This window comes from Cervus elaphus, chromosome 33 (genome assembly GCF_910594005.1).
Source record: "Cervus elaphus chromosome 33, mCerEla1.1, whole genome shotgun sequence".
Classification (NCBI taxonomy): Eukaryota; Metazoa; Chordata; class Mammalia; order Artiodactyla; family Cervidae; genus Cervus; species Cervus elaphus.
In genome coordinates, this window is record NC_057847.1 from 66,209,428 (window position 1) to 66,226,134 (window position 16,707).

General features: G+C 42.3%; 1 protein-coding gene across 4 annotated transcripts in view; it reads right to left on the reverse strand.

The window, feature by feature from the left end:
* Positions 1–16,707, reverse strand: part of GPR39 (G protein-coupled receptor 39) — a 384,835-nt gene that overhangs the window by 204,604 nt on the left and 163,524 nt on the right. The window lies entirely within an intron of this gene.

The window sequence follows — 16,707 nt, forward strand, 5'->3', positions numbered from 1 at the left end:
AAAACAGTGTCTGGGGCCACACTGTCTGACAGAAGAGGAGAAAAATCTATTTCAGATTTTCCAGGTGAGATTCTGCAATAGGCTTAAAAGAAGGAAGGATTCTCACATATACTGAGCATGAAATGGGGGAAGCACTGCAGTTCTCTGACCTAACGAAATAGCAAATAAAGTATCCTGAGATTCTGAAACACTGTCATTGGGTGGGTCTCTGCATTAGTAAGGGCTTCCCTAGTGGCACAGATGGTGAAGAATCTGCCTGCAATGCAAAAGTGGGTTTGATCCCTGGGTCAGGAAGATCCCCTAGAGACTGGAATGACTAACCACTCTAGTATTCCTGCCTGCAAAACTCCACGGATAGAGGAGGCTGGCGAGCTAAAGGAGTTTCCTTCTTCCACGTTAGTAAACATCCTCTAGAAGGATAAATGACAACAGAAAGCTGTGATATAGCAACAAGTGAAGATAGAAACTCACTGCATCACTACTGTAGCCAGCCTGGTGTCAGTTATGAGCAAGGACAGAAAGCCAGGGTACCACAGGCGTGGGACGAGTCCCCTGGGTTAGCACCCAGCAACTTGTCAACAGATCGCATCCCACTCATGAAGCACATTTTCAGGAACAGAAGGCTTCCTTTGCTTCTGCACGTGCCTAAGCAAAAATCCAGACTCCCAGATACATCTTTAGGGAAGACTTTCCCTGTCTTTTTGTTTCCCTGCCATCGGTTACCTCTCCCCTGGCTTACAAGTTGGGCTTCCCAAGCGGTGCAGTGGCAAAGAATTCACCTGCTAATGTAGGAGATGCAAGAGACGCGGGTTCGATCTTTGTGTCAAAAAGATCCCCTGGAGAAGGGAATGGCACCCCACTCCAGTATTTTTGAATGGAGAATCCCATGGACAGAGGAGCCGGGTGGGTTACAGTCTATGGGGTCACAAAAGAGTCGCTGAGACACAGCTGAGCACTGCACTGGCTTACAAGTGAGATCCAAAGCTATCTATCCTACATACAGCTTACTGCCTACGTTAGCGTGAATTTACTACTTCATTGTCATGGTTCTCATGACTTTACTATTCCAGCAGACTCTTGCTAAGGCGAATAATTTGACTGTGCTTTAAAGGAACTTTCTGAAATATCCATCAACTCTTCTATAGAAATCAGTCATCAATAGACTGTTTATGCCCTAGAATTCTTTGGAGCACTTGGATCAAAGACCTTTGCCTTGCTGTTTCCTCAAATCCTAAACAGTACCACCAGGATCCTTGCCCCACCTAATCCAGACCTCCACATTGAAAGACCTAGATCTGCCTTAGACCAAACTTCCAGCTCTCAGCAAATTCCCCCTCTTTGACAACACCCAAGCTGTCAAGATTATTTTTCTTTCCTGCTACACAATAAGAAACTCAGCTTCGTCTTTTCAACAGACTGAGCTGTGTTGGTGGCATGTGGAGAGCTGGCATTCAACAAAAGGAATCAAAGGGTTAATAGATGTATCAAAAAGCCAAGTCATACTCTTTTCACTGACCTTCTAGCAGTATTTTTTCATGACTTATTCCCTGATGACTCCAAATTTACAAAATTATATTGAAATACATACATTGTACTCAGTTAAGGCTCTGAAAGATGTCTCCTGTCCTCAAGCACCTTGCAGGCTGAAAGTGCAAGTGTCAGTTGCTCAGCTGTAGTCGACTCTTTGCAGCCCGACAGACTGTATCCTGCTAGGCTTCTCTATCCATAGGATTTCCCAGGCAAGAAGACTGGAGTGGGTTGCCATTCCCTTCTGCAGGGGATCTTTCTGACCCAGGGATCAAACCCACATCTCCTGCATTGCAAGCAGACTCTTTACTGCCTGAGCCACGAGAGAAGCTAGGACAACATTCAGTTAATTATTTTAATACAAGCTTTTTGAGAGATCTGTGAGCCTGAATTGCAGTCATACCAGCAGCTGAGGATCTCCATAAACAAGAAAGTGGGAGGCAGGCTTCAGCAAAAATGACAGTCGAGTCTGAAGGAAATATTTGAACAATTAAGAAAATTAAAATGACACATGCAGTAACAAAGCCCCACAGAAAATGTCAGCCTGCTCCTTTGTGCCCCACTCAGATTTTTTTCCTGTTCCTGAAAAAACTCATCACGTCTTGGTATTATAGAAGCTTACCTTTGTCTCTTAATAGCTATGAGGCCCTAGAACAACAGGCTTTGTCCTTAAGTTTTTGCCTTTGTATCAGCAGAATCTACTCTATCCATGACCTCAGAGGTGCTCATAAACATTTAATGGACGACTACGGACCAGAGGGCAGGTTGAAGTTATGCAATAGGCTGGCTACTCGGATTCTGCTGATTAACAATTTACAACCAGAGCTGCAAAATTCAGCATCTCCTTCAACCAGGCTGCATGGTACCATTTCATATATTCACCTTGTCTGCCCAGCACCATCGAACACCCCTTGGGACCAGGATCAGTTCATCTCTTTTCTTACAAATGGAACATGTGTTCAGGCCCAATCATGTTGCTTCAATATCTCAGCACCTGCTCTGTACTAGAAAAACACTTGCTCCGCCAACATCCCCCTCCCTCCCGGCCCACACCTCACCTGCCTCCCTCCCCTCTCTCCACTCATCCTCCTCTGCCCCATCCCACCTCTATTACTAGCTCATTCTACCCCATCCCTCCCCTCTTCCACATCTGGCCCTCCCACTCCACTCCTGCCCCCACCTCACCTTCCTCCCTGCTTCTCCAGTCTTACTTCCCTTTAAAATGGGCCTGGGCACCATCTCCTCCAGAAAAGCTTCCAAAACCCAGGTAGAAGCAACAGAATTCTTCCTGGGGAAATTACGGCACCATGGGGCTGTAAGCGCCACAATACAAGGATGCTCACCCACCTTGCTCTCCCCTGCATCCTGAGTACCTACCACCAATACAAGGTACACAACAGGAGCCCCCCAGATCTGCTGAGTGAATGAGTACTTCCATGACACCTCACCCTGACTCTGTTTCAGCATCTTTCGTTCCGAATTACAGCATCTGATTTGTGTATCTGTGTGCCTATCCTATTACACTAGAGGAAAACAGAAGGGAAAGACCACTGCTTAGTGGATTTGTGCCCCTGAGGCCCAGCACACACCCCGCATGTAGAGGACACTCGTCAGTGGATGAATGAGAGAGAGGGTGACCGTGGTATGTCAGCCCTGTTCTGGGTAACTGTTACAGATTCCCAATACCTGGAAGTGCCACTCTAGTCTAGAGGTCTCTACACCAGTGGTCCCCAATCTTTTTGGCACCAGGGACTGGTTTTATGGAAGAGAATTTTTTCATGGATGGCTGGGGAAGGGGGGATAGTTTCAGGATGATTCAAGCACACTACATGTATTGTGCATTTTATTTCTATTATTATTACATTGTGATATATAATTAAATAATTATACAATTCACTGTCATGTAGAATCAGATCATTAGGCATTAGATTCTCATAAGGAGTGTGCAACCTAGATCCCTCCCACACATAGCTCACAGTAGGGTTTACACCATGAGAATCTAATCCCAGTGCTGAACTGGCAGGAGGTGGAACTGAGGTGTGAGCAATGGGTAACAGCTGCAAAGACAGATGAAGCTACTCACCAGCTGCTCACCTCCTGCTGCGCAGCCGGTTCTTAACCCCTGCTCTACACCCATGGAGAGAATTTTGCAAGTGTGATTTAACAATTAGCTTTAATCCACTAACTGTCCCTTCCCTACTATTTCAAGACTCTGCCCTCACACCTCTCTGATGAGTCATAGCTCTGCACTCCACCTTTCCTCAAAACAGCCCCTCCCTGTCCTGCCTTGCTGTCCGTCCCTTGTGTTGATACCTGCAGCTGAATGAAGATTTATGATAGTGGGGTCACCAGACAATCCCTGTCCCCTTCTAAAGCTCCCCTTGACCACTGACTTTCGTCTCTTATCGGTACTTGGGCCTGCCCTTGACCAGTTCAAATGCCAGCAGTGGCTACTTTTTAATCTAAAAGTTTCTAGAAGGGAGATCGTCAAACAGCAAACCTCATTTTCCCACAGGGTAAGTACTGTATTGGAGAGTTACATTTCAAGATTGTTCTGGAAGAACAAAATAGTGAAAAATAAACCACAGGTTTGACCAACAGTTTGTCAGAGAAGCAAAGATACAACAATACATCTCCGTATGTGGATTAAAGGCCTCATAAAACAATGAAAGAAAAGGCCTGGAAAATAGGCCTAAATGTCCTATACACGTCAATTATATGAAGGCTTTGAGAAATATTTCTTGCCATATCAGTAAACAAGGATGTCACAGTCATCAGTGATTGCAGCCCTCCAACATGAGCTGATAAGCCTGAGGAAACTCAGAAAGGAAAAGAATATCTGCCATCGAGCAGCCATCAGACTGAAGCCACTCGTTATGGTGAGCCTGAGGAAACTCAGGATGAGAAAATACAGCATACTGGCCCTAGACAGATGAGGTACATATCAAAGGAATGATTTCAGAGAGCCCAGACTCTTGCATCTTCCCATACATAGAAAAGCACTAAATTCCTTAACTTGGGATATCTGGTTTTCTTTAATTAATAATCATCTTTTTATGTTCTAACTACCCGTGCTTTGTTGCAACACTTCTATATAACCTGGCTCCCCATCTTGCCTCCTGGGAGCAGTTCTCTCAGGGTTACTTGAGATGCTGTCTCCTGGGCTTAAGGTCCTAAAAATTCCCACCAAATAAAGCATAATTCTCACCTTTTGAGTTGTGAATATTTTTTAAGTCCACAGCTTCACACACCAAGGTTAAGTCAATTATATCATAAAATTTCATCTAAAATAAACATGCTAACTCCATGTGGACATTCATTAGTTAAACTTTTGATTACCAAATCATTTTTCTTGCCAAGTTGAAATCAGCAGGAGTTTTAAGGAGTGATTTGGATGCCACAGGACTAATAGAAACTTGATGCTATCTAAGGAGTATAAACCAGTTCCTTCTTTTGCTCTCAAATTTCAATGCAACAAAAAAGCACTTAAAATCATTCCACTATGTTATGCAGATTCTAAAAATGGAAATTATGGACAGTATGAGGAAAAATATATATGACAATACTGAAAAGGAAAAAGAAGAAAATGATACATACATGATGATTGCAATAATGCAATTGTGTGTATAAGTTTATACGTCACACTGAAAACAGTTGTATCAGGATGATGACTCATGAATGATTTTAAATGACTATTTTATCATGTTAGAAAATTTTAAGAGTGATACCTGATATGGAAATGGGCCTGGGTGGGAGAAAATACTTTCAAATGATACAGCCAACAAGGGATGAATCTCCAAAATATACAAATAGCTCATGCAGCTCAATTAAAAAAAAAAACACACAAGCAACAAACAGGCAGAAGATACAAACAGACATTTCTACAAAGAAGACATACTGATGGCCAAAAGGTACATGAAAAGAAGTCCAACATCACTAATCATTAGAGAAATGCAAATCAAAATTACAGTGAAGTATCATCTCACACTGGTCAGAATGGCCAACATTAAAGTCTACAAATGATAAATGTTGGACAGAGTGTGGAGAAAAGGGAACCCTCCTAAACTTTTAGTGGGAAAGTAAATTGATGCAGCCACTATGGGGAACACTGTGAAGGTTCCTTAAAAAAACTAAAAAAAGAACTATCATGTAATTCTGCAAGCCCACTCCTGGGCATATATCCAGAGAAAACCATAATATGGAAAGATACATGCACCCCAATATGCACGTTCACATATTGACTGCAGCACTATTCACAATAGCCAAGACATGGAAACACAACCTAAATCTCCACTGACAGGTGAATGAATAAAGATGTGGTACACATACACAATGGAATATTACTCAGCCATAGAGGAGAATGAAATAATGCCATGTGCAACAACACGGACAGACCTAGAAATTATCATACCAAGCGAAGTAAGCCAAAGACCACATGGTATCACCTATATGTGGAATCTAAAAAAAAAGACCATTATAAGTGAACTGTATATACAAAACAAAAACAGACCCACAGATACAGAAAACAAACAAGGTACCAAAGGGGAAAGCCAGGGGGTGGGGATAAATTAGGAGTTTAGGATTAACATAAACACACTACTATATATAAAATAGATAACCAACAAGAATTTACTGTTTAGCACATGGAACTACACTCAGTATTTTGTAATAACCCATAAAGGAAAAGCATCTGAAAAAAAAATACATATGTATAACTGAATCACTTTGTGGCACACATGAAATTAACACACCACTGTAAATCAACTATACTTCAATTTTTAGAAAGATTTTAAAAGGGGGACAGGGGGCGCAGGGTTGCTAGAGTTTCAAGATGGACAGGAGAGCTGTGTATACCGCCTGGTTCAAGGGAAATGGGATATGATATCACCTACTCAAAGTTTTTGTTTTTTTTTCCCCCTTTAATAAGGACTGACTCAACATTTGTTCACTAGGTCCTTGACGATGTTCTCAGTTATTCTAATCTGGAAGGGCCTCTGCTATTCTCGACTAAATTACAGCAAAGCCAAAAGAAACTGGGGATGTTAAGCCATTCTCTCCTCCTTCACAGCCCAGTGGGCTGATAAGTCTGGGCATTTCGTCAATAGTGAGCTTTGAAGCAATTACCAACCCTAACAAGTTTTCAAAAACTTCTGCAAAATACCCTCTCTCTGAATTCCACAAGTGGATATAATCCAGAAACCAGCAAGTGGGGGTTCTGAAGCCTAATTTGATGGAATCTCATAACCGTATGTCCTCGTAACTAACAGAATTCAACTACGTGCTACTGAGACTACAGGACAATTGAACAGTTTGGGTAATTCTGACTCGGTGTCAGCGTCACAGCACAGATGAAGGCACATATAAATGTTCAAAAGTTTCAGATCAAGCTGACAAGGTACTCAATAAAATGTATTCTATCCTCCATCCTTATAAATACACCTTCATAATGACAAAACATTAAAATATGTCTTAAATTATGCTTTTTATATGGCCAAAAGTTGCACAAAATCAAAGATGAACAAATTTGCTCATGATTACAAATCTGTGTGTTCTGTTAATACACCAAAAATGATGAATGATACAATAAAGGCATAAATAATTCAAAAATTATTATATATTTGTTTCATAAAATTGATTCAGCTTCCCTTCACTTTGGCAAAAGAGCTAATTACCTTGATAGAAGTCAAGTTTTCAAAATGATGTGTATTCCACTGACAACAGTTTCTAAATGATTAAAAATAAAATGTGATTGTAGTCAGTGACTAAAACTAGAATATACTTTCCATCAAAACTTTAAATGACAAAAAATCAAATTTTCTACTAAAATTAAAAGGCAAGAAAATGGTAATGATATTGAAAATGTACCAACAATTTAAATCAGGGTTATTTAAATAAAACTGGTTTTAACTTATATTTTTTCATCTAAATTCAATCCAATTAAATATTTAAAAATAAGACAATTCCTAATTATAGCAGATCATGCCTTTCCAGTGCTATCCTGATAGCTCAGTTGGTATAGAATCCACCTGCAATGCAGGAGACCCCAGTTCAATTCCTAGGTTGGGAAGATCGGCTGGAGAAGTGATAAGCTACCCACTCCAGTATGTCTGGGCTTCCCTGGTGGCTCAGCTGGTAAAGAATTTGCCTGCAATGTGGGAGACCTGGGTTCGATCCTTGGGTTGGGAAGATGCCCTGGAGAAGAGGATGACTACCACTCCCTGGCCTGAAGAATTCCATGGACGGTAGAGTCCAGGGGGTTGCAAAAAATTGGATGCGACTGAACAACTTTCACATGCCTTTCCAGTTGCTGATGTGAAGCATCCATTATCTGGCAGTGTAACATGTTTAGGAAGAGAGGAATTTCACATATTACCACTTCTACATAAATCTCCCATGGCCTCCAAGGTTATGTGTAGGTAATATAAAAAGTTTCTATGTGTCTAATGGAGCATCTTTAATTTAGATATCCATTATATCTACTACTGTGGGCAAGAATCCCTTAGAAGAAATGGAGTAGCCATCATAGTCAACAAAACAGTCTGAAATGCAGTACTTAGGTGCAATCTCAAAAACAATTGAATGATCTCTGTTCATTTCCAAGGCAAACCATTCAATATCACAGTAATCCAAGTCTATGCCCCAAGCAGTAATGCTGAAGAAATTGAAGTTGAATGGTTCTATGAAGAACTACAAGATCTTCTAGAACCAACAACCAAAAAAGATGTCCTTTTTATCATAGGGGACTGGAATGCAAAAGTAGGAAGTCAAGAGATACCTGGAGTAACAGGCAAATTTGCCTTTGGAGCACAAAACAAAGCAGGGCAAAGTCTAACAGAGTTTTGCCAAGAGAACGCACTGGTCGTAGCAAACATCCTCTTCCAACAACACAAGAGATGACTCTACACATGGACATCACCAGATGGTCAATACCAAAATCAGATTGATTATATTCCTTGCAGACAAAGAGGGAGAAGCTCTATACAGTCAGCAAAAACAAGACCGGGAACTGACTGTGGCTCAAATCATGAACTCCTTATTGCAAAATTCAGACTTAAGTTGAAGAAAGTTGGGAAAACCACTAGACCATTCAGGTATGACCTAAGTCAAATCCCTTATGATTATACACTGGAAGTGACAAACAGATTCAAGGGATTGGATCTGATAGACAGAGTGCCTGATGAACTATGGATGGAGGTTCATAACATTGTACAGGAGACAGGGATCAAGAACATCCCCAAGAAAAAGAAATGAAAAAAGGCAAAATGGTTGTTTGAGGAGGCCTCACAAATAGCTGAGAAAAGAAGCGAAGGTAAAGGCAAAGGAGAAACTGAAAGATATACTCATTTGAATGCAAAGAATAGCAAGGAGAAATAAGAAAGCCTTCCTCAGTGATCAATGCAAAGAAATAGAGGAAAACAACAGAATGGGAAAGACTAGAGATCTCTTCAAGAAATTTAGAGATACTGAAGGAACATTTCATGCAAAGGTGGGCACAATAAAGGACAGAAATGGTAATGGACCTAACAGAAGCAGAAGATATTAAGAAGAGGTGGCAAGAATACACAGAAGAACTATACAAAAAAGATCTTCACGACACAGATAACCACGATGGTGTGATCACTCACCTAGAGCCAGACATCCTGGAATGCAAAGTCAAGTGGACCTTAGGAAGCATCACTACAAACAAAGCTAGCAGAGGTGATGGAATTCCAGTTGAGCTATTTCAAATCCTATAAGATGATGCTGTTAAAGTGCTGCACTCAACATGCTAGCAAATTTGGAAAACTCAGCAGTGACCACAGGTTGGAAAAGGTCAGCTTTCATTCCAATCCCAAAGAAAGTCAAAGCCAAAGAATGTTTAAAGTACCACATGATTCCATTCGTCTCACACGGCAGCAAAGTAATGCTCAAAATTCTCCAAGCCAGGCTTCAACATTACATGAACTGTGAACTTCCAGATGTTCAAGCTAGATTTAGAAAAGGCAGAAGAACCAGAGATCAAATTGCCAACATCAGTTGGATCATCAAAAAAGCAAGACAGTTCCAGAAAAACATCTAGTTCTGCTTTACTGACTACGCCAAAGCCTTTGACTGTGTGGATTACAACAAATTGTGGAAAATTCTTCAAGAGATGGGAATACCAGACCACCTGACCTGCCTCCTGAGAAACCTGTATGCAGGTCAAGAAGCAACAGTTAGATCCAGACATGGAACAACAGACTGGTTCCAAATTGGGAAAGGAATACGTCAAGGCTGTATATATATTGTCACCCTGCTTACTTAACTTATATGCAGAGTAGATCATGTGAAATGCTGAGTTACCAGGAGAAATATCAATAACCTCAGATTCGCAGATACCACCACCCTTATGGCAGAAAGTGAAGAGAAACTAAAGAGCCTCTTGATGAAAGTGAAAGAGGAGAGTGAAAAAATCAGCTTAAAACTCAACATTCAAAAAACTAAGATCATGGCATCCAGTTCCATCATTTCATGACAAATAGATGGGGGAAACAATGGAAACAGTGAGAAACTTTATTTTGGGGGGCTCCAAAATCACTACAGATGGTGACTGCAGCCATGAAATTAAAAGACATCTGCTCCTTTGAAGAAAAGCTGTGACCAACCTAGACAGCATATTAAAAAGCAGAGACATCACTTTGCCGACCAAGGTCCGCCTAGTCAAAGCCATAGTTTTTCCAGTAGTCATGTATGGATGTGAGAGTTGGACTATAAAGAAAGCTGAGTGCCGAAGAATTGATGCTTTTGAACTGTGGTGTTGGAGAAGACTCTTGAGAGTCCACTGGACTGCAAGGAGACCCAACCAGTCAGTCCTAAAGGAAATCAGTCCTGATTTCATTGGAAGGAGTGAAGCTGAAGCTGAAACTCCAATACTTGGGCCACCTGATACGAAGAACTGACTCATTGGAAAGATCCTGATGCTGGGAAAGATTGAAGGTGGGAGGAGAAGGGGATGACAGAGGATAAGATGGGTTGATGGCATCACCGACCAGATGCACATGAGTTGAGCAGGCTCCAGGTTTGGTGATGGACAGGGAAGCCTAGCGTGCTGCAGTCCATGGGGTCGCAAAGAGTCAGACACGACTGAGCGACTGAACTAAACTGAATGGAGCAAGGAAAGTGACTAAGAACTGAGGAATAGTATGTCTGCCAGGGTGTTTTCACAGTACAGGGAAAAGGAGCTGAGTAATAAGATGCAGATGGGACAGCCAAAGACTGAAGCGACTAAACTTGACTGAGTCTCAGCAACTGAACTTGCCTGTACAGCTTTAAAGAGGGTTTGATCAGTCTGAGATTACTGCCAGGCTTCCATTCCCCACTCATCCTACCTCCCAACCATTACCTAGCATTGCCCATATCAAAGGCGTTACACATGTAAGCACACTGGCCCTGAATGAAGATAAGCTGGTACCTAAGACCAATCTAGACAAGTGATATACACCTCAGTGGAGGGCGGTAAGAATAAAGGGCTGACACTCACACCCAAAGGAAATTATAATTTGGAAGAAGGATGAGTTGAGTGAGGAGATTCATAAAGGACTGGGTGTGAAATCAGAAATCCTAAAGATATTTTATATTTAAGACTAGGTTTACTGCAGAAAGTTGAAATGCAAGTTAAAAGCTAATTACATTTCAGTGGTAGAGAAATCAAGAATGGTGTATTCTTATAAACACATTTGAGTCTGTGACTGTGAGATTTTCTACTTGTTATGTGTTTTTTTTAACTTTCTAGAGTTTTCCCAATACACTGCATATTTGCATTTATTCTTTCAAACATGAACAAACTAAACATTAAAATAAAGCTATCAACGTTTTCAAAGATGAAAAAAAAAGAGTCAATTATCACCTGACACTATTCAGAGTTCAGAGTGACATGAAATGTTTAATACTGAAAATGATTCTTTAGTCACCATATGCAACTGCTGGAATTCCATGAGAATCTCTGGAATCACAAATTGGAACAAAAAGAGAAGCAAGAAAATCAGTGCTCAGCACCACTGGGGAAAACAGGATTCATTATACAAGAATCTATGGCATCTCTACCATCTGAGAGGAAGAATTTGACAAGATAATTAATTTGTTTTTTCCTCTTACCTAAGCACTTCTGCCACTCACATCTTCTTGCCCTTCAAAGCAGAGTCTAACTCTTTCTTTTGCAGCAGTGTAACCCATAAACCTTCCTAGCAATCAGATGCAAGCACCTTTTATTTCAAGGATACAGCACGGGAGATGGGGGTGGGGGGCGGTAACAGTTCTCTGGGCCTGAGCAGTGTTGATATAAACAAGAGAGTGGATGTTTCAAGTGGTGGGTCATGAACCAGATTCCCAGTGGCAGGGTGTCTACAGGTTTATTGAGCTTATGTGTGAGTTGCAGGGTCTTCTAAAGCAGAGACCCATGGCTGGAGCCCCTCAAGTCCAGACCTAAGGACCACACTGCAGAACCTCCATCCCACTGAGGCATGGAGTGAGTCTGACATGGGACCCAGGACTCTCCACTTGTCTCTAGAAGCCCCAGTCATGCCTTAGACAGCCTGACTCATCACCACTCTAGGTGCACTGTTTGTGTTTCAAGATTTATATTTTTCTATTTCTTCTACCCATCTATTTTACCTGCTTTCCAACTGAACAATCCCATGATCTGTTCCAACACAGAAGGGAAAAGTAGCTGGGGTGGACTTTGCTGAAAGGCTCATTTGGTCTCCAATGTGGTGTCTTTCTGACTTTCAAGGGCAGTTATGACTACACAGACTTTTTGCTTTTATACTAACTTTAGAACCTGGTCTCCAAGTCAAAGATATTTCCACCATGAAAAAGAAAAACCTGAGAGTAGGTGTGCTAGGGAAGAAGACATAATAAGAAGCTTAAGAAACAGGTGAAATTCCTCAGCCTGAGTTGAGTATATCGTAAGATGTTCCTCTGCTGAGGAGTCTCCCTGCAGGGTCAGATATTGGAGAATCTGAACCTTAAGACAGAAAATTTCCTTTCATAAAGTTATTGACAACCCCTTGCTCCCATCAGACCTAGTCTCATGTAAATTTAAACAAGTTGTTTTCCTCCTAATATGCAGCATAATAGGAAATGGGAGCTTGGAGCTGATGGAGAAGAGGGAGAAAAAGAAGTAATTCAGGTGTATTAACTACTCCACTCTTTACCCCTACATAACCCCTGCGAAATTTAGCACCAACCCCACTATTTCATTGCATGGGTTTGTTAAGTACAGATGTCTCCCCAACTTGAAGGAAAGTTGGTTTATTCTTCCCAGTTGTCTCAGTTCCTTCTATGGTAGGCACTCAATAAATATTTGTTATCTGAAAAAAATGCATGCGAGCACAAAAAGAAACACTGCTGGAAAATGAATTCAGTTTCAAAACCAAGAGTTTGTAAACTCACTTTTGGAATGCAACACATTTGTTGATGTTCTGACCTGCCCCAACGACCATATCCCACGGAGATTTGCCTCACAGTAACTTATTCATGTCTCATTTCCTATTCCAGGAGCTTCCAGGGAAGACAGAGGTGGGGGTATCACCCATCACTTTGGGCCAGGAAGAGAGGCTAGCAAGGACCACCATATTTGTTTTCAGAAAGAATCAAGGAATGAAGTCACTCAGGGAAGGCTTCTTACGAGTTCTAGTTGAGCCTGTCTGGGCTTTTGATTTAAATAGTCATTTCTGTTTGCTTAGGCCTTCACTCACATAGACAAAAGCAGGGAACAGAGTGTCCCTCAGGAGGACAGAGGATGGTAAGCCAGATGGAACATCATTCTGGAATATTCCCACTCCCTGGAGTTGCCTAAAGTCTGCCCTCCTCAGGCACCTGTGTCTCTCATCTCCATCCTGGTACTAGCTGCCACTGAGCCACTTTAGTTTCTTTTATTTTTTTTTAAATGACAATACTACCATTAATTTTTTTTAAATCCCAGTAACTGGAAAATGTCTCAAAGCAGAATATGGTTGAAAGTGCTTTAGCTGCATGAATTCCTTCGTTCCCATCAACCCTGACGTCAGTGGTTATTAAACTCTGTTAACTGGTAGATTTTTTTTTTTTCTTGCATTCATCAAGTCATTAATCAAAGCACAGGGCTGGCATTTACCTGCCCATTCCTGGAACTCGAATTAAACTACAAGGGCATCTCCAGCGGCTAGTCCCTCAGCTCACCAGGCCCCGCCCCTAAGAAGCTATCCAGGCCTCAGTTCACACCCCCAGGAAGGAGCGAACAAAGGCTGGCAGCCAGCAGCCCACCTCCAGAGCCCAGGCTCTGCCCTTGGCCCCACTTGGTCCAGCCTAGCCAAGATCCACAGCTCAGGATGCTACGGGGCGGGGGGGAAGGGATTTCTCGGAACTTTCTGCCACAATACTCACTGCAGTTAACCACTGTCAGACATCTGTCACTCGTCCAGCGGTCCTGGAGAGACGACTGGGATCTGTGACCCATGGTCATCACAGCAGCACTGGGAGAGGTTTCTCTAGAAGCAGGGCTGCGCTTCAGGAAGGGGGTGAGGGGCGTGTGTCGCCCGCTGTCCACATGAGTTCTGCAGTCACAAAATGATGGGGTAGGAAGGGGGTGGGCAGGCGCTATGCTTGGTGGCAGCCCACAAGCCCTGATGGTGCATCTTGAACTCCACCTCCTTCGTAGACAAAGGTGTGAAAATAGCCTGGTGGGACTCCCGCGGCAAACCGGAGAGCGACTAGGTTATTCCAGTGGTACTCACACTTCTAAAAAACAAACATCTAGCCAAGCAAACGAAACTTAGCCTGGCTACCTCCAGTGTCTAGCCTGTGTGTCATGAGATCTGGTTGAAGACTCAGGACAACGGATGAATGTTCTACAGCCCTAGGATTTAGAAGAAAAACCACTTCTCTCTTCAGAACCAGCCAAGACTATATCAGAACAGAACCACTTCAGGAATGAGCCCCCAAGCAATCATCGGAAGCAAATGAGTGTTTTTCCCAAACTACCATTTTTCTAGAAGGCGTTCCATTAGATCTTCCTTCAACTTTCTGTCCTCTTTGTAAGTGGTAGAATTCTGCTATAGGGAAAAAGGTCAAGGACCATCTCAAACCTATCCAAAAGCATCTAGTTTCCCTGCAGTTCAAGACCCACCGCGCTAAGTGGAGCCATGTCAGGGTCTCCTGCATACATGGCTGTATTTCCAACAGAGCTGTTAAAGTAGTCTGTCCTTCTTCAAAGCCATTTGCCAGCAGTCTCTTGGCATATTGCCTCGGCAATGTCTGAAAAAGGTGATTTCTACCTACAGTACCTTGATTTTGAGCTGTATGTTAGCTTGTCATCAAGATACTATTACTGAAAATGTAGCCACTCACCTTTGGTTTTTCTCTTGATTTTTAAAAGAAATGATGGCCTTAACTACACTGCAATTTTCTCAGTTTAACTGCTTATTTTGATAAAATTTCACCTGGCAGCTCACTACAAATGGCAGGGGGGAGCACGAAGAGAAATCACATTTAGTCTCCCATGCTATTTATGTTGGGAAAAATGGAAATCTACATCACAGGGGAATATTCTTATGAATGTTATTATCAACAGCACCAAGGCAAGAACCCAGCATTTGGGCATTTGGCTCTAATTGCTGATGGGCCTCATGTCAAAAAAACACAGTACATGCTCAGAGCTACACAGAAATGTGCCATGAGGGGGAAGCAAGGGATTCCTGACAGCCACACAGTGAGGAAATGAGCAAGCGCTGTATGTTTACCCTCCCTGAAGGGTGTTGGCACTGGCTGCTCTCGAGACAGGACAGAAAGTCAGGGACAGTGACTCAAGGGTGAGTCAGAACCAACGGAGGCCTTCAACACAGAACAGTGATCACACACTTCAGGGCATAACACAGAGGCTGCCATTTTTTGCCTTTCTTTCTTTTTAATCTTTTGGCCACGCCACATGGCATGTAGGATCTTAGGTCTCCATCCAAGGATTGAACTCATGCCCCTGCATCCAAAGTCTTAACCACCAGACTACCAGGGAAGCCTCTGGCAAATGTTTTCTTTAAAGGGCCAGAGAGTAAATATTTTAGGCTACATAGTCACTGTCACATATTCTTTTCTTTTTTCCTGCAAGTCTTTAATAAAGTGAAAACCACTCTTCCATCACAGGTACCACGTGCCGTACAGAAACAGGCCTGGCCTGTGTGCGGTCTGCTGAACCTTGGCCTAAGCAAATTAAGTGGTTGTCTGCTGGTGACCTCGCACCAACAGGACATGTGAAATTCACGAAAGGTGGCTCAAGATCGTGCTGTTTGAGTCAGAACTATGACTTGATTATACATAAGCATGGATTCTACACAACTGGCAGATTGTATCCTGTGTATCTCTGTCTCTACCCCTTGAATGAAACCATGATCTTTCCAGCCAGGAACTGACAGTGCCCCTTCAGACTAAAGTCAAATGCTGCCTCCTCCAGGAAGTCTTCCCTGACTCCTGAGGCACACCTATCCCTTCCTTGAACCTCCAAAACCCTCTGGTACACCAGGCTCTCAATGTGTGGCAATACTGCTTATGACCATAGCTACTCACCTCCTCCTACACTTTATGTTTCAACAAACACTTCCACCATCATTATCTCACTCAAGCTTTAATTGCAGTCAGAAAAGAAAGGCTCTAAGAGGGTCAAGTGTGTTGTCCAAAATCTCAGTACCAAGAAGAGGCAAATAAGATGGCTAACAAACACATGAAAAGGTGCTCAACATCACTCATTATCAGAGAAATGCAAATCAAAACCTCAATGAGGTACCATTACACGCCAGTCAGGATGGCTGCTATCCAAAAGTCTACAAGCAATAAATGCTGGAGAGGGTGTGGAGAAAAGGGAACCCTCTTACACTGTTGGTGGGAATGCAATAGCCACTATGGAGAACAGTGTGGAAATTCCTTAAAAAACTGGAAATAGAACTGCCATATGACCCAGCAATCCCACTCCTGGGCATACACACCGAGGAAACCAGAATTGAAAGAGACACGTGCACCCCAATGTTCATCGCAGCACTGTTTATAATAGCCAGGACATGGAAGCAATCTAGATGCCCATCAGCAGATGAATGAATAAGAAAGCTATGGTACATATACACAATGGAATATTACTCAGCCATTAAAAAGAATACATTTGAATCAGTTCTAATGAGATGGATGAAACTGGAGCCCATT